The sequence below is a fragment of the Molossus molossus genome, unplaced genomic scaffold (genome assembly GCF_014108415.1).
Source record: "Molossus molossus isolate mMolMol1 unplaced genomic scaffold, mMolMol1.p scaffold_m16_p_1, whole genome shotgun sequence".
Classification (NCBI taxonomy): domain Eukaryota; kingdom Metazoa; phylum Chordata; class Mammalia; order Chiroptera; family Molossidae; genus Molossus; species Molossus molossus.
This window is the reverse complement of record NW_023425344.1, coordinates 234,293,404-234,315,148: the sequence shown is the minus strand read 5'-3', so window position 1 is coordinate 234,315,148 and position 21,745 is coordinate 234,293,404.

The window sequence follows — 21,745 nt, the reverse complement described above, 5'->3', positions numbered from 1 at the left end:
AAAAATCTTCATGACTCACATACCTGTTCGTTTAGTACCAAATCCCCACACCCCTTCTATGAATAGGGGAAAAGTACATAGTTGTGAATTAGTGTCATTCTGTAAAGAAAAGTAAAAGTCAAGTAAATGCTGTCATTCTGATGCTCCTATACCATTCCTAAGCACACGGATTAGAAGTAGAGAGGAGAACAAACATGAAGGTATGAGATAATTCTATTTTGATCCTCTAGGCACCAACTTTCAGATGTAGACTCCCAAACATTACCATATAAATAAAGTGTTTAAAGATAAAGAGGACACTTTACACAGTATCTGATTAAGCCATTACAAGATTCAAGGGGCTACCAAACTTGAAAAAATAAAATATCAATTTAAGATGGGAAATTATTTTGGAAAATATAATTTTTTCAAATGTCTGAATAAATCTGAGAATGAGATATAATGGGAAAACTATATGGCTACCTATACTTTTATATATATTTTTTTCTTTATTGATTTTAGAGAGGAAAGGAGAGAGAGAGAGAAAGAAAGAAACATCAATGAGAGAGAACATTGATTGGCACCTCCTACATGGCCCCCACTGGGTATTTGGCCCACAACCTGGGCATGTGTCTTGACTGGGAATCAAACCAGCAACCTCTTGGTGCATGGTCGACATTCAACCATTGAGCCACACCGGCCGGGCATGACTACCTATACTTGTCTAAGGAAGAACAAGTATACATCGACTCAGATCAATTTACATAATAAAAGAACATAAAGTTAAAATATGAGAATTTCTTCAATGAAATGTTTTCATTTCTCAAAATCTTTAATCTAACTGATTTATATTTTGAATTCATTTTATGGGTGGATAGTTGCAGTCATTCCAAGGTGATTATACATGTAATTTATGTGGGTGTGGACATTTCCCTATGTCATGGTTATTGCAGACATTATTAATCAATGGCTGTATTTATTCACAGAGACAGATTTTGGCCTCAGATTCCTTCTCATCAGGGAGCAACCAGCTTAATAAGTAAAACCAAGTTATTATTTTATTTTATTTTTTTTATCCTCACCCGAGCACATTTTTGCGTTCATCTTCAGATAGAGTGGGCGGGAGAAAGGAAGAGAGAGAGAGAAACATCGACGTGAGAGAGACACATCAAGAGGTTGCCACCCACATGACCCCAACTGGGGCCGCGGACAAGCTGCCACCAAGGTATGTGCCCTTAGCGGGAACCAAACCTGGGACTTTCTGGTCTGCGGGCTGACACTCCAACCGCTGAGCCAAACAGGCCAGGGCTATTATTTCATTCTAGACTTTATTAAACCTAGGAGAAACAAGACATCAAAAGTTAGCAGTCTTCTGTATGGACAAAATCTCAGCAAAAGGTTTGCAGAGCACCTGAGTGTCAATTTTTAAGCCAAGATATAATTCCCATCAGTTCTTCATCCTGCAAAACCTCAGTATTGAAATTCATAGCACAACATTGGTGTGAGAAAATGTTGACCCCATGACTCCTGTTCTCAGAGGCATTCAGGCTGATGCCATTTATACCTCCATTTGTCTGCACATCATGGTACATTGAATGGTCTTTCACATACAAGAAGGGACCAAAACAACTTGTTGGCCTGGACCAGGGAGGGATCATTCAAACTAACACACTGAGAAAATAGAGCCATCCAGTTATTTATATTTACTACAGAGAAAGCATATTAGGCATATCTAGAGAAAATAATTTAAGAGGATAAAAATATAATAATCTGTAATGGGAAAAGGAGGCCATGCCCCATATCAATGCTCAAGTGATTGTTAGGCCAAGACACTGAGAAGTGCTCATAGAATTTCAGGAAATGTGTCCTTACAAAGGTGGCCTATGACAGTGATAGTGAAAAAGTGTAGACTCATATTCTCTGTCTAGATATTGTCTTAATTCTGGCTTTTCAGCTTCCATCGAACTGTCTAGTCACATGGAAATGAGGTTACTCTTTATGTGCATATTAATGTCATCAGGGAAGATGACTGTACTCTAATAGTTTCTTATAGCTGCCTAACAAATTACCACAGACTCAGCTGCTTAAAGCAACACAGATTGATTATCTCAGGTTTCTGCTCCTCAGGTGTCTGGGTGTGGGTGAGCTGGATCGCTTGCTCAGGGCCTCGCTAGGCTGTAATGAAGATATAAAATGGAAAATGCAAGGCTTGGAGCCCTCTTACAAACTCCCTGGTTGCTGGAGTTTTTCTCCTTGTACCAGTGTGACTGAAGTCCCTCTTTTCTTGCTAGCTGTCAATCAGAGAGCAGTCATCTCTTAAAGGTCACCCACAAGTCCTTACCACATGGGCCCTGCAGACATGTGACAACATGGATGTTTACTTTCTTCCAGGCTAGCTGACTTCTTCCTCTGCAAGCAGCATAGACTTCTGCCTGCATTTAAGGGCTTACCTCATTAAGTCAGGCTACACCAGGATCATCTTCCATAACATACTCATAAAAGTATCTCATTACATTCTTAGGTTCTGCCCTCACTCTAGAAGTTTATGCAAACTGCATACACCAGGGACCAGGAATCAGAGAGGACATGTAAGCATTCTGTTTATCACAGTGACTAGAAATGATTAAATGAAGATATAATAATACTTTCCAATGAAAGTGGCAACAAGTGCTAGAATTAATACCCTGTATTTATGAAAAGTGTCAATAAGTTAAGTAGCTACTTTCAGTTTCTGGAAACACTGAGTGTTGCCATTTAGTAGATCAGCTCTCAGACTTGTCTCTCTGAACTCAGACCACTTGATCTTCCTTAGTCTCAATTCCCTCATTTATCTAATGGAATTTAATAATGCCTATCTCACAGAGTCATTCCCAGCACGAGCTACAGATATTCCTTATGAAGTATTTTGCAAACCATAAAAAATAAAACAAATGTGAGTCATTGTTATTATAATTATTTATTATTATTTCTTGTTGAAGTGCAAAATGGCTGCATATTTTGGCTTTAGTCCATCTCCTTATGTAAAGGCATAGCTTTAATTTTTCAGATAAGAATTTTGTAATGTTTGATTTTGTGTACACTTTTTTTCCCTTTGTTTTCTCTTTTTATTTTTTTATTTAGAAGTGACAAAGTTGCTTTTGCTGCCAGACTTAGCACACAAATTTCCAGGAATCGCATTTGTACATCAAAGGATGATCTTAAATAATTCATCTCATTCAATTAAAGCTGCTTCAGAGCACCTCTCAAAAAATCAGGAGCTTTTTTGATACTGTGTTTGTTTATTATAATTGAGTCTCCAAAAGGACTTTTCTAAAACACATGGTAAATGGGTGAATTATGGAGTTAGAGAGTGTATGCATATTAGTTTTATGGCATTCAGAAAATAAAACAAGGAAACTAAACATAGGAATGTAGACCTTTTATAAATTATAAAGGGAAGAGCCTTCTTCATTGTCGAAAAACATTTGATCATAAACATGAATAGCAAAAGCAAAGCAAACGATTAGAGCCTCCCCTAGCGGCTGTCCCTGTGTCGGGGGTAGGTCTGATGTGCGGGCATGGACTCTCCAACGGACCAGAAGGGAGGGGGGTATGTCCAGAACACACAGACCAAAGGTGATCAGTGAAATGGAGACTCGCTGAACCAGCATTCCTTGAGGATAAACTGCAACAATAGGAAGGCTGATAAATCCAATTCAAGGAGGTTTATTTATTACAATAGCACATGTACATAATTATTAGATTCTGCTCTGTGGTGCTAGTTCTAAATATATTTTCTGAAAACTCACTTTAGAAAGATTGATTTGCATTAAATTCCATTAGCAATACAGGAGTTGGGATGTAAAGCCTGTGTACTTAGCAAACCCTCTTATTCTTTTACCTAAGCTCTTTCCAGAAACCTAGTCCATAAATTCTCCACAATTACATAATTTTGTGGCCTTTTATATCTACAGGTACAAAAAATAAGTTTAAAAAATAATTATTCATTGTTTTGTAATCACATCAATTCAGTTACATCAGTGCCCTCCCTATAAGAGTAGGTGATAGGAAAGTTCGGTGATTTTTTTTTTTACCTTTCAGACTAATTTATTTATTTAAATTATGTCAAACATAAGAAAAGAAAAGTCCCAATTGGATAATAACTTTGCTATCAAAATTATTTTAAACAACAAAATAAAACAACGTACTAAAGAATATAAAACTAAAAATTTTTTATTAATTTTTTTCCTATCAATTGACCTCAAGTCTATATATGTATATATATATATGTGTGTGTGTATATATATATATATATATATAGAGAGAGAGAGAGAGAGAGAGAGAGAGAGGGGAGAGGTGAGAGAGAAGAGAGAACACCTATGTGGTAACATAATAAGAATAGAGTCTGACTAAAAATACATAGTGAATTTATGTTGCCTTAATTTTGCAAGTCAAGCACTTATGTAGTATTTAGAAATAAAAAGAATATGATAAAAAATAATGTCCAGAAGGTGAGGGAAGATAGGGTTTGAGAAAATGATCAGCGAGATTGGTAAAGTCCTCAGAAAAAAATAAGGTGTAGTCACTTCAAGAGAAATAACATTTTTAGTATGGTACTGCTAGGAAAACCTTAGGTTCTTTTACATTTTGGAAAGTCATGATCAATGCAATATTTTTTATCAAAATTGAAGCATTGTAATTATAAGCAGAATAATCTGTTGTTAGTCGCATCAAACATATCTCTAGTTTATGTCTCTTAGTTTATGTGCTTGATAAATGAGTAAGAAATTATAGTTATTAATACACATTATTGCATTTTTTTTTACTCTAGAAACTTCACAAGCCAGTCAAAAACTGTGTGACTAAGTATCCACATTTTAAGGATTTTTTTTATAGTAGGTCACACAGCATGAAAACATGCTCCTTTAAGAAGAATTTGTTTATTCTGTTCAAAAGGTGGAATATGATTCAGTATTTATCAATCTATAGGTAGACCATTATGAACACAAATAACCTGCTCATTATTTAAAGCAGTCACCATGTGTCAATAGAAGTGTATATTATATGATGCCATTAGCATTTCCGTAATTGACTTCTCATTTATCATGCAAGTCATACATCCGAATTGCCCATCCTGGCCCATGATTTTCTCTAGAGAAAAATAAAATTAGTCTATTGAACTACAGTAAGTAAAGGTGTTTGGACTATAATAACTAAACTCTGTCTATAAAATTATCTATACAAAGCAAACTACAGACTATGGAAAACTTTAAATTATGTTTTTATGTTTCATTCCTGTGCATGAAATCTCCACACAGGTCCAGGAAAATAATTTAACAATGCCACAAAGTGGTGGTGGTTCTTATTCAAGGAGATTTCAAATTAAATGACTTCTAGGCTTTATCTAGCCCAGACACCCTCTTTTTAAATTTAAAAAAATATATCTTTATTGTTGACGATATTACACATGTCCCACCTTTCTCCCCCTATTCATTTACTCCCTCCATCCTGCTCCCAGCCCCCCATCCCAGGCCTTCACTAAACTATTGTCTCTGTCCATGGGTTCCATATATATGCATATAAATTCTTTGGTTAATCCCTCCCCACCCCTCCATCCCTTCCCTCTGAGACTTGCCAGTCCGTTCCATGCTGCCATGTCTATGAATCTATTTTGTTCATCAGTTTATTTTGTCCATTAAAGTCCACATATAAGTGAGATCATGTGATACTTGTCTTTCTCTGACTGGCTTATTTTGACACCCATGGACTTAAACTGAAAATAGTAAGACGTTATAAAGTACCAAAAAAAAAAATAGGTCGTTTCAGGGCCCATTCTTTCTTTCAGCATTTTGGGCTTTACATTTGCTGAGATTGATTTGATGAGGTAAGAGATCAGGGTTGGGGAAAAGGTACATAAACAATCCTTAACACATAGAAGAAGCCAAACGACAAGGTGGCAGAAGATATGAATACTTATTGAGGAAATAACCATTATTTAGGCAGCTTTCCCCACTGAATTGGAAGATAGAAAAGTCCTTGGATCATGTCCCTCCCCTGAGGCCTATAAAAACTGGGACAAGAAAAGCACCATCCATAATCAATTGAGAAAAAGGGCACAACCTCCTACAATATACTCAAAGAAGATGACCAAGAAAATAATGCACACAAATACAGTAAAGAGAGATTCCACAGGAGTCTTACTTCAGTATTAGTATTTATAACACAGTCTCATTTAAATTTTTGTCGAGCCAATATATTGTCTATAAGTCTCTTTTCCCACTTGCCCTTCTAACTGCATATATGTATAAAATTACTTGATTCTTAATGGTAAAATTATGGATGGCTATCACCTCGCTCATTATTATCGCTTTCATTAAAAGGACAGACAAAGCTCTGAGACATATGAGTAAAAAGTGTAAACTATTTCTTGGAAAGTTATTTTTCCTATTTCCTGGATAGTAGGAAACAGCTGTGTTAGGCCATGTAAAGGGCTTTGTCTACAGTGAAGATTTTGGATTTTAATCGAGGCCAAAGGGAAAGCAGTTGGAAGCAGGAAGTTCCATGATCAGAAAGTTCCATGATCAAATCTTCATGCTGGATGAACTCTGGTAGTGGGGCGTGCCAGGTGCAAAAGTGGAGATAATAGAACCAGTCAGAGACTATTATGTAGGTAACATATGTTTATCATTTGGAAGATTTAAGATGTTTTTGGAGGTAGAGCCAACTGGATATGGTGTGAGAAGTAAAAATAATGAATGAACAAGGAATAAATTCTATATTCTTGGCCTGGGCAACTGATGATGTCATTTATTTTACAAGGAAAACTTGGTGGTGAGTATATTAGACAGGAAGAATGTTTGAACATGTTTTAAATTTGAAAGTGTATTAGACACATTTGGGTATGTGTCTGGATTGTAAGAAAGAGTTAAGGATGAGAGGTATAAATTGAGATTCATAAACCTAGAGATTGGTCTTTGAAATCATACAACTAGATAAAATTTCCTAAACAGTAGGTATAAAATGAGAAGAGAATTCAGAACAGAGACCAGAATCACTGCAAGATTTAGAGACCTGGTAGAGGGAAGGAGCCTGAAAAAATACTCAGAAGGAGTACTGAGCAGACAGGAGGAAAACATGAATGCGTATAGACGTGGAAGGCTAGAGGAAAACATGGAGGTGGAGTTGGGAAGTGTTAAGTGGTGTAAAATTGTCTGAGAGTTCAACAATATGATGGATAATTTAGTTTCTACAAGCTCTTATTCCTAGGGACATGGATCACTTCCTATGGTGCAGTAGGATAAAAGCCCTGTTGGAGAGGGATGAGAAATAATGGGAGACCCGGTAGAGACAGCCAGCACAGACACCTCATTGGGAGAGTTCTCACGATAAATGGGAAGCAAACAGTTGCTGCAGATGACTAGAGGAAAATATAGAGACAAGATATACTGACCAGGGTAAAGGTGACAGTTTTAAGGTCAATGTGATTAACTCAGTAGAGAAGGAGAATATGTTGAAGCAGGAGGTCTAGGAGCTCATTTCAGAAATAGCATTCTTGAAAATTTGCAAGAAGATGGTAAACAGAGCCAAACAACGGAAGGATTGAACTTAGAGGAACAAAAGGACATACTCATTGTAGCAAGAGGGAAGTCAAAACATGTGGGTTAAGGTTTACATTGTTGGTAAAATTGTGGTAGTTAATTTATGGATTTAAAAATATATATATACCGTAATGCTTTCACCTCAAAGTATGGCTGAGGGTTGGAAAAAAATGAGAAAGACTTGAGAAGACAGAAATTGTAAAAGAGCCCTCGTTCACAATAAAAAAATGAATTTACCAGTCAGGTATTACAGGATTGTCTGGCAATGTTGAGTATCCTTTTGAGATCTGTGGTTATAAATTTGAAAAGGATTGTCATCAGAGTGTATTTTTTTGCCCTGCAATGTTCTGATGCCATATATAGTTGCAATATAAGTTTGGCATGCAAGAACTTCTTGGGAAAGAAGAGAGAAAGGGTTAAATTCTCAAGCAAGTATATCTAGTGCTAAAATACGGAATCTGGTCTTGGTGAGGATATAAAGACCTGGGGAGAAAAGACATGATAGGTAAGTTTCAGGGTTATACTGAAAGTCTCAATGAAGTTAGTGTCAGATAGGCAGTAAGTGAGCTGGCGGAATAAGAGAAAATATTTAAAGAGTGGAGTGTTTAAACCAACTTTGCAGGCTTTGTGGGCCTGGCGATGGCTTAGGATAGAATCTCCATGAGTGGGTAATTTAGCTGTCTGTAAAGAATATTAATGAATCAAAATAAAATTCAAGGACTGAGAGGTCATGCTATAAAAGCCACATTGTGATAAAGGTATCTTATATTTAAAAACCAAAATGATGCTTTTTAAATCAATGGTTGTCTAACTACTTTCTACCGCAACACGACTAAAGGGTGTAACACTCCATCATCAATCATACGATACTGATTCTCAGGGAAGAGATGTATTTGTGGCCATGTTTCTGTATAAGATTACATTGATAACACTGTCAAAGACATGTAAGGCATTTAACATTTGGAAAGGTACTCTCCCCAACAGGACTTTCTTTGAATCAGGCCTAGATAAACATTACCAACTCCTGCTTTTATTATCTCATTTCCTTAATGTTAATCTAAGAATACATAAAATAATAGTCCTCTGCTGTGGACATTTAAAATTATGAGATCTTTGCACAGTTTAGGATAATACAGGATTTGCTGTCTTCCAAATAGGGAGTGATCAAGGTAAATATTAGTCCAAGCATGAACAATGATGTTAGTGAAGTTCCAATGTGATATCTGGATTATTTCCATGGCTGATTTCACACTGAAAGTGCCATATAGAAGATCTATGTAAGAACGGAGCAATTACTATATACTAAGTGTTTAAGCCTGACTTCATTTGTCTGGAGTTTAGATTAGATTTGATGCAGAAAGGAGAAAAGGAATTTGTTTTGAATAAATGATGGTTTTGAGGCCAAACTATCATTCCATTTGATCCTCATGCTCTGAAATACCATTTGCATATATCATCCCAGTTTTAGAGCTGAAGAATCTGAGACTTCAAATAGATAAATGATTGCTTGAGATGACAGTGATTAAGGGATGGACCTGGCGACTGGACTCATGCTTTCTGACTCCCAAACTCATTGTGTTCACCACTGGCGGGCAGGTGCCTTGCTGGTCACAAAGACTATGGTTTCACTCTTTCAGGGTTTGGTTTAGAGACTTGTAACACTAACTGCGAATACTTTATGATAGAGTAGGAATTTTATTTTTTGTAACAGCAGAAATTTCTGACATCTCAATAAAGGCTACTGATGAGTTGGTAAGCAGGGGAAACATAGCAATAGCATAGCTTTAACCTTAACTGAAATGCAATAGAAATATGTTTCTAGTTCTTATAGCCAGTTCATAAAGCAAACCTCCAGATTGTTTCTTCTTGACTCACATAATGTTCTTATGTATTTCTCATTCCCTCCATACAATCTCTTATCCTCATTCCCCAGGATATTTTATTCTCTAATTTAAGAAAAATATGTTATAATATGCCTCAGATATTATAATTATTATATGAATAAACAAGCTTAATTAATATAAATAAATTCACAAAGATATAATCATATACAAAAATAAGAATTTATGCATTATCTAGCTTCCAGCACAGTTTATAGAATATTACAATATATTAGACATATATATTTCCTGATATAGGTATTTAACTTGATGAATGTTAAATGCAAAAATATCACTTGTTTAATTTTTTTTACATGTACAAAAAGAAGAAATGAGCCCAGCTGGAGTGGCTCAGTTGGTTGAGCGTCATCCCATGCACCAAAAGGTTGCTGGTTCTATTCCCAGTCAGGGCATATACCTGGGTTGTGGGTTTGGTCTCCAATTTGGACACATACAGAAGGCAATAATTGATGTTTCTCTTTCACACTTTGATGTTTCTCTCTCTCTCACCCTTCCTCTCTCTAAGCATGTCCTCGGGTAAGGATTAAAAAAAAAAAGAAAAGAAGATATGAGTTGTTTTTTTAATAGCACAAAGAAGTAAACACTTCTTAATAAACAGTGGCACAACAACAATATTCAGTTGAATGAAAGTTTGCCTTTAATCCATACATCACATCATGCACTGTCCCATAAACTTCAGATGAATTCGAATTACACATAAAACACCATCATGATTACAAAAAGCTAAGAAAGAAGAGAATTACTCAGGTGCGGGATGTTGATAGTGGGGGAGGTGGTTGTGGAGTGGGGGTACAGGAGATGCATGGGAACTCTACACTTTCTGTTCAACTTTGCTGTGAACCTAAAACTTCTCTTAAAAACAAAGTGTACTCATTTTTAAAATGCCAGCTAGACATTAAACATCAGAAAAAAACCTCATTTATTAATGAGGTTGCATAACTGCTCAAATTTCTTTGTCCTAAATGCACAGTCAGAGAAACAGCACCCAAATTATGGTTAATTTCAATCTCACTTCTTTCTTTTTTTTTTTAATCCTCGCCCAAGGACATTTTTGCATTTATCTTCAGATAGATTAGCCAATCCCATTTCTAATGTGACAGTATGACATGTCCATTTGTTATTGTGTACTTGGTTATGACACCATAAGGAGAACATGCACCAAGCAAATGATTTTGAGCCCGTCACTTAACTGGGAACAGTGCACACATGTACTCCCTGGTACAATTACACATAAACAGATGTGAATAGGCTTCTATGAAAAAGAGATCAGCATAGAACTACACTTTTTTCCTTAACCAGGATGCATTTAAAGAAGATAAAATAAATGCACAAAAATGGCAGGAAAAGATTTATTCTTAGGGCTATTCATAGGTAATCATTTCAACAGCACACATGCCAATTATGGTAGTGACCACTAGAGTGTCAAAAATCAAAACCTAACAAGTTTGCATGGGTCTATTTTCTTCCCAAATATTAAAAGTTATTTAGAATATATATTAAATAGACTCAAATGAAATATTTGAGAAACCTCCATTTCAGAGCAGTCTGATTCTCATTTGATCAGACGATATTCAAGAGTTCTGTACAATGTATGTTTGAACATGTTTGATTTAATTCTGATAACTTTTTTTGCTCTCTTTCATGGCTGGGAGAAATGAGTTTTCAATAGTATCATCCCTGGAAAATAGTAAAAGTTAAATATTACAAAGAAGTTTATTTATGAAGCCATCTCAAGGTTAAATTTTAGTATATTCACTTAGGTATGTTGTTCTATGAATGTATTTTTTTTTTTTTATTAAAAATGAACTAGAAAAAATTTTATATGTATGGATTAGATATTAGATGTTAGTTATTCTTTTCACTGTGATTTTTAGATGGTAGTCATCTTTTTAACTATGACTTCTGTAGCTACCTTGATATAACCCTCTTTAAGATAAAAATACTTGTGATACTGAATTTATATTATTGACACCAGGTCTACATCCTGGTTGAGGTAGGGATGTCAGAGAATTTACATACAAGCTTTATATCCCAGATATTTTATATATACACATTTATTTCATACCCACAACAGTTTTAGAAAGGGAAAACATAAGCATCCTCATTGTACAGATAAAAATAGAAAACTCAGGGGTATACAGTTATTAGTGTTAGAGTAAAGTTTCAGTAACCCTCTTCCTTGTCCCTTGATGACCAACCCCACGTATACTGTGACATTTCAAAACTCTTCAGATCCCAATGTCTGTGGATAATTCATGTGCATTATTCCAACAAATCCCTTATCTCTCCAATTTCCTCTGCATGGTTTCTTATCTCAGTGAGGTACATTCATTTATTCTGCAAACTCCCCAATGCTGCTAATAGTCATATAAAAACATGAATATAAGCATCAATGTTCTCTTTTTCCACACATGGATCAAACATTCTGCCACCTCGTTTTCCCATTCCATCTGAGTTCACGTCATTGGAAACAGCCCATCAGCACACTGTGGAATGCCTGTTCATCAGTGTGGCAAGACGGAGGGCCCCACCCCGACAACTGTGCAAACACAAAAACGTAACATAAAATAAACTCTTAACATTATATATGAATACCGAAATCAGTATATTTTGTGAAGTGGTGAGTGAAAGGGAAGTTCAAGAAGATGAAAATTTTGGTAGAGGCGGAGGAATAAAAAAGTGTTATAGATGTGGGACATTGCTCTGTGTTTTAATTAATTATTGACTTGTTGGGGACTGGCATGGGGTTCTGGAAGGTGGCTATGTGAAGGAGAGTGACCTTGTGGTATGGTTTTGGGAGAAGGTTTACAAAGGAGGAAAGGGAATGATGATTTAGTAACAACTATGACAACAACAACAAAATGAGTATAAAATAGAGTTGGAATTAGGGAGAAAGGAAGAGCTGCTCTAGTTCATTCTGGTGTCTACAACATAGAATGTAGAATGTGTGAGGTTCAGAAGTAACAAGGGAAACAATAGCAGAATTGCAAATCCTGACACAGTTTCCTTACTCTGTCTTTACAACAAGAACCATGTATTCATCCTTAACCAACACCAGTTAGCACCTTAGCAAAATAACCAGAAAAACTAAATGGTAGGATATGAAAACAAAAATAGAAATATATCTCCTCTCCATGTTGCCTGGGCCCCATGGAAGGTATTTTCAACTTGTCCAGTACTGAAAATTCCCGTATTGCCTCGACACAGGAAATAAAGTGTTCTTGCATCTAGACATTGACATGTGGAGACAGGTATGAAGACACCATAATTAAATGTGGGTAAAAACCTAGACAGCTTTTACTATTGTAAGTGTTCCATTGCACTTTGAGTAAAATTCACACTTGTTCCCCCTATGGCCTCTTAGATGTTGTTTTGTCTATCTAGTCTTCATTGACCTCTAGAAATTCACCTCCTGCCTCTCATGTTTTTTATACTATGTCTTCTGTCAATATCTAAAATATATCAATGAGTTAATAAAAGGGGGGCATTCTACTTAAAATCAAGAAAGGAGACAGTCAAAGACAAGTAAGTGTCCATTCTGCATATATTCTCAGCACTGTTCAGTGCAGAAACAGAAGGTACCTTGATAAATGACCACTGAAATTTTATTCTAAAGAAGGTGGTGCCTAAAGTGAGCTTAATGGTGAGCTAAAAAAAAAAAGTTTATGTTCCTGGAACCTGTGAATTTGACTTTGGTTGGGGGAAAAGAATTTTGCACATAGAATTGAGAATCTTGAGACGATGTTATCCTGAATTACCCAGGTTGGTCCTAAAGACAATGATAACTGTCCTCATAGAGAGGTGACAATAATTGAGGGGGAAGCAATATGAAGACAGAGGGAGAAATGGGAGTTCTATGGCCATAAGCCAAAGAAGCCAAGGATTGCCTACAGCCATCAGAAGTTTGAAGAGAGAAGGAAGGATTCTCCCCTAAAAGCCTTCCCAAGGAGTATGGCCCTGTCAAGACCTTGATTTCAGACTTCTGTCCTTCAGAGCTATGACAGAATAAATTCCTGATGTTTTAAGCCACTCAGATTGTGGTAAATTTCATAGCAGTTCTAGGAAAATAACACATTGCATGATGATAGAGATAGATGTATTAGGATTTTATGACTTTAGTCATCAAGACTATTTAGCTTACTCTCTATGCTCTACAAATATGTTCAATAGACCATTGTTTTATTTTGTAGTAGTTAATGAAGTCATTTTCTTACAGGTATGTAAGACTCCAACTTTGACTGGTTCCCTCCCACTCCCCCTTTGATGATGAGGAAAAGCAATCAGTTAGTAATCCATAGTTTAGTAAGTGGTGGTTGCTTATGTGATGGGTTATTCTTTTACTCCAAATTGCCCCTTATGCCATCCTGGCATGGAGGCCTACATACCCCTTTCTAGGAATAGTTTTTTGAATTATAGAATTGGTTTCCAGACTTTCCTACTAAAATACAAATCATTTACACTAAAAATGTTTATTTTTAACTCATATGTTCCAATGATCATGTTTCATTAAGAAGAAAAAAATGCAGGGCATTTTAATTTATGGTTTGGAGACCAGAAGGAAAGTGGGAAAATAAAAAATAATTGGTAAATCAGACTCACACTTTCCCAAGTCAACTGTCTTGTAGCCCTTGGATACAAAGAAGATCTCACTAATAGAAAACTGATTTTTCCTAATATTATACTATTTGAAATATCCCAGTCTTACTTAAGGGATTCTTTTAAAGAAGTAGACTCTCATTCAATAAAACAAAAGTGAAATAGCTTACACAATTATACTCTGTGTAGGAAGTTCAATGGAAGAGACTTTATTTTGTGAAAGACCTACCCTATAGTTGCAATAGAATGGAGATGTTGCTTAAGTAAAGGGTCTTTCCCAGGGAATTGGAGTATGTACACTTTTGCCAAAGGCACTCTCCTCTCTGAAAATACAACCAAACTTGTTTGGAGAGAGAAAACAGGTGTCATCAACTGGCTCGATGATATACACAGTACCAAGATGCAATTTAGCTAAGAGAGGGAGATTTTGGTGTTTGTCATCAACTTATTCTACTAACTCCAAATCAATCTCTTTGTAACTATGTTATTGTGAATTATTTATCTTCTCTCACAGCATTTTCTTCATCTGTGAAATGGAGACATTAATAACATTGCTATAAGGTGTAATTCAGCAGTATGTATAAATCACGTATCACAGAATCAGGTACATATATGTCTCATTAAATGGTTGACTTTCTTATCATTTTCATCACCATTGTCCATTTTTTGCCTACAAGATTTAGCAAATCAGTGTGGGGAGATATGAAGGTGACTATCCTTAATGAAGGACCCTGGGGATTAATTACATGAGATGTGTACTTTCTGAGTGAAGTCATGGAGATTTAAAGGTTTCAGGAGAGGTGGTTTGTTCTTCCAGCTTTCCCCAAAAAGATCAATCCACAGCATTTGATGATCCTGCACAACTCTGGGATTGGCCTCAGTGGCACACACTGACGTTGTATGTGTCATATTGATTGGAAGTGCCAGCTCAATAAAGCACCCCGACTAATTTTTTGCACCATGTCAAGTTCTATATGGCTTCACATTCAGAGTGCTGATTCTTGCTAACGTTCTCACTTTTAATCTAGTCTATGATTCCATCTCCTTGGAGCCAGAATATATTAACTTTTTAAAAATAAAATTAATATATTTATCCCTTAGCAGAGAGGTCAAATAGCTTAAAAGCTATTGTAACAAAAATATTTACTGTTTTCTTCATGATAAATTAGGGGTGTAGCTTTTTCAAGCTGGTTTTGTACAAGAAGATGAATAACTTTAGGCTCAGTAAATATGAATATTGACTATGACTACCCTTTACACCCAGTCAAAATTGTCAACAACATAAAGGTGTACATATCTGTGCTCTACCCAATGTTCTCTCCTTCACTGTACATATCTAACTCTTTGGGTCTAGAAGTGGGGTGGCCACACTGCTGCTAGTCAGGCAGGGTTCCTGCAATATCTCTGTTTGTCATCTTAGCTAGGTTTTTATTATTATTTTTTATTATAAATGATAATTTTGTTGCATCTGTTCTCTTTCTTCTACAAAAGAAACAGTCTCTCTGCTTGTGTTTATCACATTTTCTTTCATTTTCAATGAGCAGTTGCTCCATTTTCCCAGTGGCTCGAGGTCTGAGCTTTTGTGCCAGTCAGACGTGGAGGGAGGGACATAGTGTTTCCAGCTCCCTTTTTCTCTTATAATCTGTTTCCTGGGTTACACCTGTGGTCGCCAGATCATACCTCAGGGTAGTGGACATTCCTCAAATATTCTAGGTTCCATTTGTCTGGCAAGGATTGTTTTCAGTTTTTATATGTGTTTTAGTAGAAAACTAAAAACGTTTTAGTAAAGACTTCAACCAAATACTACTTTCTTACAGAAGACCTGCTAAGGTTTCAGTATTGACTTTGAAATTAGATAAAACTGGATTTAACTAATAATACCATATATAGTGTTCTTACAGGGAGAGCGGGGTGTGGGTGGTGGTGGGGACATTAGTTATTTTAATTATAAAACTAAGAGAATGGGAATAAATAGGAGAATATGTAATACAAGACAAAAAAGATATCAGATTCAAGACCTAATTTGAAAAAAGCTAAATATTAATTAAGATAATAAATGTGAATGGGTTACATTTTACTATTACTATCCAGTCTGGATCGAAACAAAGTCTAAATGTATGGTATTTTCAAGAGATGGTCTAAAACAGATGACACAGAGAAATTAAAATGAAATGATGATCACAGTATTCCAAGAAAGTACATGAATCAATAAAATAATATAAATGTTAGGAAGTATATACAAGCAAAGAGCATAATGAGACAGATATTCTCAACTCATGGTATTTAAATATAAGCTAAAACACCAGGAGACTTTGCAATGAATAAAAAAAATTAAATATTAAAATTTACAGAATATTAAAACTTTTAATATATGTCTGAAAGTAGAAACTCAGAAAGGGAAGATTATTACTAGGTAATTGTAAAAATAAAAAACATCACTAATCAATAAAAATAAACACTTAATATTTAATAAAATACATTCTACTTAATGATGGGGCCTCTTAATGCTTATCAAAGAGTTTCTTCGAAGCTGACAGATGGTAGTATACATTTTATAACTTCTGGAAGACAATTTTGTAGTATGTATCAAAATCAGAAAGCATTTGACCGTGATATTCTTAGAAAGATTAAAACTCAAATTTGTTAAGCATATCATTATTGAAAAGGCCATAAAGTTGAAACAATCCAAATGTCTAACAATGTAGGATTTTAAAATAAAATAATAATGTCTAGTATTTATATAATATTTATATGTTATATAAATATTTCAGGCATTGTTTTATTTACTCTACAAACATAAAACCATCTAATTAGAAGAACAACCCGATGAAGCAGGTGTGTTTTTTAAGCCTAGTCTTCATGTGTGGAAACTGAGGCGGTGGGTGAAAGGTTAGAGATCTTGGAACTTGGTCAGGTTCACATGCCAAAGGTGGTGAAGTGGTGATTGAAGGTCAGGCAGTCTGCCGCTGGAGCTCAGGTTCCTAACCTCTGCGCCATGAAGTTTTCAATCATTGTTATATAGTAATTTGCATCCATAAAACATTATGCTTTATGAGATTTTTTTATAATATGAGAAAATATCTGTGTTACTTAAAAGTGAAATAAAATTTTACTTTGCAAGATATATGAATGCATAAAACCAAGACAGGAATGATTTATATAAAAAGGACTTGCCAGGGAGGAAAGAACAGATTATTCATGATGTTTTTTATATCCTATGAATTTCCCAACATTTCTAACATAAACTTACCTTAATAAAAAACAAACATAATAATTTTGGCAGTAAATAATAAGTATTTTGTATGTAGACTGTCTATTATAGTGTGTCTTTATCATCTAATAATATTGATATTAAACAGACAGATAAACAGCACCAGAAACACTGTGTATAATGTATACATTGATTTGCTCTTATTGATGATGTTCTTTACCCAAAACTTTTGTTAAAACATTTTATGTCAGACTGGGGACAGCAAGTCAATGTCTGAATCTAAATAGCAAGCTAACTAGAGCTGAAGTGAGGGGGATAGAATGAGGGCAAAAACACAGAAGTAAAAAAAAAAAAAAATTATTCATTTTTTTCTAAAAGGAAAGAGAAACTTTATGAAAATCTTGCTGAATTTATATGTAACAACAACAATGGATTCCAAGTCTCTTGGGCATACCACAGATTAACCTGCCTAAGGAAATAACATCTCATTTTTTCCTACTTCGGTACACTTTGTCATATTTCACAGGTTAAGATATTCTTCTAAAATGTTGAGCCATTAATCTCTTGCTCTTTCTCCTACCCCTCTCCCCTCCCCATCCTCCTTTCCTGTTCCTCTTGTCTATATGCCTGTTCTTGTGCCAGTACCAGGTTGTTTTGATTACGGTGGCTTTGTAGTATAACCTGAAATCTGGTATTGTGATCCCTCCAACTTTGTTCTTCCTTTTCAAGATTGCTGTGTGCCTTCCTCTTCTCTCTGCTCTGTTTTTCTCATATACTGCCCCCTCTTCTATTTCTTCAGTGCAGAAATTAGAGGAAGAGGAATAAGACCATTTGCTAGATATCCTCAAACTCCCAACATTTTCCAAGGCATCATCAGGATATGCTGGTTTTGTGCAATAAACTCAAGAACTATTTTTTTTTATTTAACTTCAAAACCAATACAAAATTATCAAATGAATGGTAGCAAAAACAAAGCCTATAATAGAAAGCAAAGAAAGACACCACATCTTGAGCTGGGGTGGCTTCATAAATGAATATTTACAATTTGGGATGTGTCCATGAGACATGAGTAGATTTCAAAATACACATTTTTCAAAAGAATGTGTTAATGACTACTGAGGTGTGTGGGGGAATAATCGGAGTGAGTTTTTTCTCTTTATAGATGAAATGGATATATTATTTGGCACTCTGCCCATGTTTGTAGTATACCCTAATTTTCAACCGAGAAAGGGTTTACTGCAGAAATTATTGTTCAAGTGCAAATTGAATCATGTCATTCTCTGCTAAAAAGCTGAGACACTTCCTCATTTACATCTGGTGAGGTTTAGATCCATGATCTTGGCATCTGAAACAATTTATAAACCACTCTCAACTGCACTAAACTACACCCGTTTTCTGACTTCCTTTTAAGGACCTATCCCTCTTGCTAGAAAAATTCTCAACATTCCAGAAAGAGTCAAACTCTTTTTCAAATGTCTGTTTTGTCATGTTCTGCTCTCTCTGCCAACTTTCTTCTTCTTACCTGGTCCTCAGATTTTTCTGTATCTTTCCCCTTGTATTTACAATCTTAGTTTTACATATTATACATGAGCAATATTTATATCTGAGAGTAATCCATAATGTTTATTTGTACTTTCAGTTTGCAGAATTAATACATAAAAAGCACATTGTGTTTTATTGGTTCAATAATTGTGTGGTGGCTACACTGACAGTGATAACTTCTTGCTTTGGTAGCTCAGCTGGTACTGGCAGATGAGGTTCAGGAGATGAGTCTTGAAGAAGAATGGATTTCTTATTAAATATGAACTAAATGTGTCCATGGATGTTAAAACAAGGAAGATATTATTATATCCCACTAAAATGCTACAGGCAGACAGTGTTATGAGATACCACTATCAAAACCTGGGTGTGAGGACAGTGGAGATCTGCCAGGAAATCTGTCTTTGGAATAACACATTCAAAATTGACATGTTCAGAAATGAAACACATTATTTGATAACATGATTCTAATGTGTTTATTATTGTATCTAGTCATGAACCTACAATCACAGGTTTTAAAAAATGCTTGGTAAATGATCCCAGCCAAAGTATAAAACCCCAGATTTAACTCCTCTCTCTGTAACTCAGTCAGGCAGAGTAAGTTTGAGATGGTGATGATTACTATAAGAAGGAAGCTACTATTACTAGGTAACAAGTAACCCATTTTTAAGGGCATCCTGTCTTTGACCCTGTTCTACATAAACACTATTAACAACCCTATATATATTATGAATAATTCTATTTCATTAATAAGAACATAAATATTTTTATAAAAACAAGCTAAAATATGTGCTCAATTTTTCAATACTTTATTTTTTAGCCTTTTACATGTAAAATAAAATTTTTTCAGTTAGTTTCTGTTTAAAATGCAAAGATAACACATTTTTTGCACTCATCATTGTTATTCATATAAATAATGTTTTTTTAGAGACTATTTACCTATAATCCTCCAAATATACAGTAGCAAGAAGTGAAAGAACTGAAAATTAGGAGTCACTCATTTAAAAGCCCATCACAATTTGTCACAATGCCTAACACAATTTGGAGCTTTTTTTTAAATGATATAGAATCTGACTTGTTTTAGTTTTCTTCCCTAAAAATACCCTGAGCCATCAAGTCACTTTATAAACTAATAGTAGCAATTTTGCCCTAAATTTTTAGGAAAAAATAAAATATTGTCAGAATGTTGGCCAAGAGTCACTGTTTTAAAAATCTACGTGGGAACCATTTGGATAAATGGTGCTTCTAATGACATAGATGTAGGTTTCGTAATATGAAGTTAAATTTGCTGTCCTTTCAAAGGCAAAGATGTATTTGTACCCTGAACATTCAAAAGCTTTTGAAAATCTCTTGATGGACTTGGACATTTATTTAACTCTGCATCAAACAAATAACCAATTGAAAACAACTAGGCATTCTGGGCTGCCAATCTTTGCCTCTAAAGGTGAAATCTCAGTCAATAAAAGGCTCGTGTTGGAAAATGTGAGTGACATTCGACTAAGGGGTGCAAAGTGTATTGCTGTATTTTTGACACCATTTCTCCCACCCAACTGTCAGTAAGTCTAAATTAACATTGGAAGTCTATAAGTTTCAATGATAGATGAATATATTTTAGCCACATCACAGAACCACAGAGGAATAGGCTTTGCAGTATGTTCAGATTCTTATGTATTTGTATTGTCTCATTTGCTTTTCCTTAACGGTATTCCTATGTCACTGTAGACACCGAGTTATAAAATGTATGTACATTTCTTATATTTAATATGCTACACATCTCCCTAAGAAAAGGTTTCAAGTTGTTGCTGTCATAAAACATATACCTTGTGTGCTAAATTGGCATTTTTGTGAATGTAAAGCAAAATAGAAACAGCTGAAATGTGCTGACTTTTCTTATATCATTAGATAATATGAAGTTTACATTTTCCTATGACTCGTTATAGATTAACCCATAGGGCTTCATTTCCTTTCACATACTCTATCCTGCTGTTTTCCCGCCAGGATTCAGAAATTGAAGATGTGAGGAATTAATACCAGGTTAATGTTGATAAGATCAGCAAGAAATGGTGATGTAAAATGCAAAGTCATTCTTGATCATATCATCTAGGGAGCACAGTGCAGGTCTGGGAGAACATATTCTCACTGAACCCTTCTGTTTTCTGAATGAAAAATGCACTAACTTCCAATTTGCTTTAGATGGCAAGTCAACACATTTCTTTCAGAAAAGGTCAAATAGTAAATAGTTTGGATTTGGGGGATCAGATAGTGTCTGTCACAACTAATGAACTCTGCCATTCTTATGCAGAAGATGCCATGGATGACATGTAAATAAACATGTGGCTATATTTTGATAAAGCTTTATGAAAAGACACTAAAATTTGAATTTCACATAATTCTATGTGTCATGAAATATCCCTGCTTTGTTTTTTGTTTTAATAATAAAAACGTAAATGTCATTTTTAGCTTTTGGGATATACAACAACAGGGAGATGACTAGATTTGATCCACAGACTATTTAGTTTGCTGACTTCTATTTCACAGAGTAATATAAACTGTCCAATTATAAATTGTCCTATTATCCCTCATTTCTGTTCATTAATTGGTTAAGTTCTGTATTACTTGTTGGCCTTTGCAAAAAATAATAATAATGAGAGGATGCTATAATTTTCTTAATGTTATTTAAAGATTGTGAAATTCATATGACAGGTGAAATCATTAGCTTTCTAACTTAATTTCTATCGACACAATAGGGAAGAATGATGCCTGGAAGAATTTTTCTATGCTTTTGTGCAGTCTTAGAAAACAAGAAAGGCCACAATGACCTTCAGGTTTAGTCCTTTCAAAAGTCGCCTTTCAGTTGTCAGTAACAATGCGCTTGGTCTGCTCTGAAGGGGATTGTATTATATCAGTGATGAATGTTCTATTAAAAATAATTTCTGTTCATG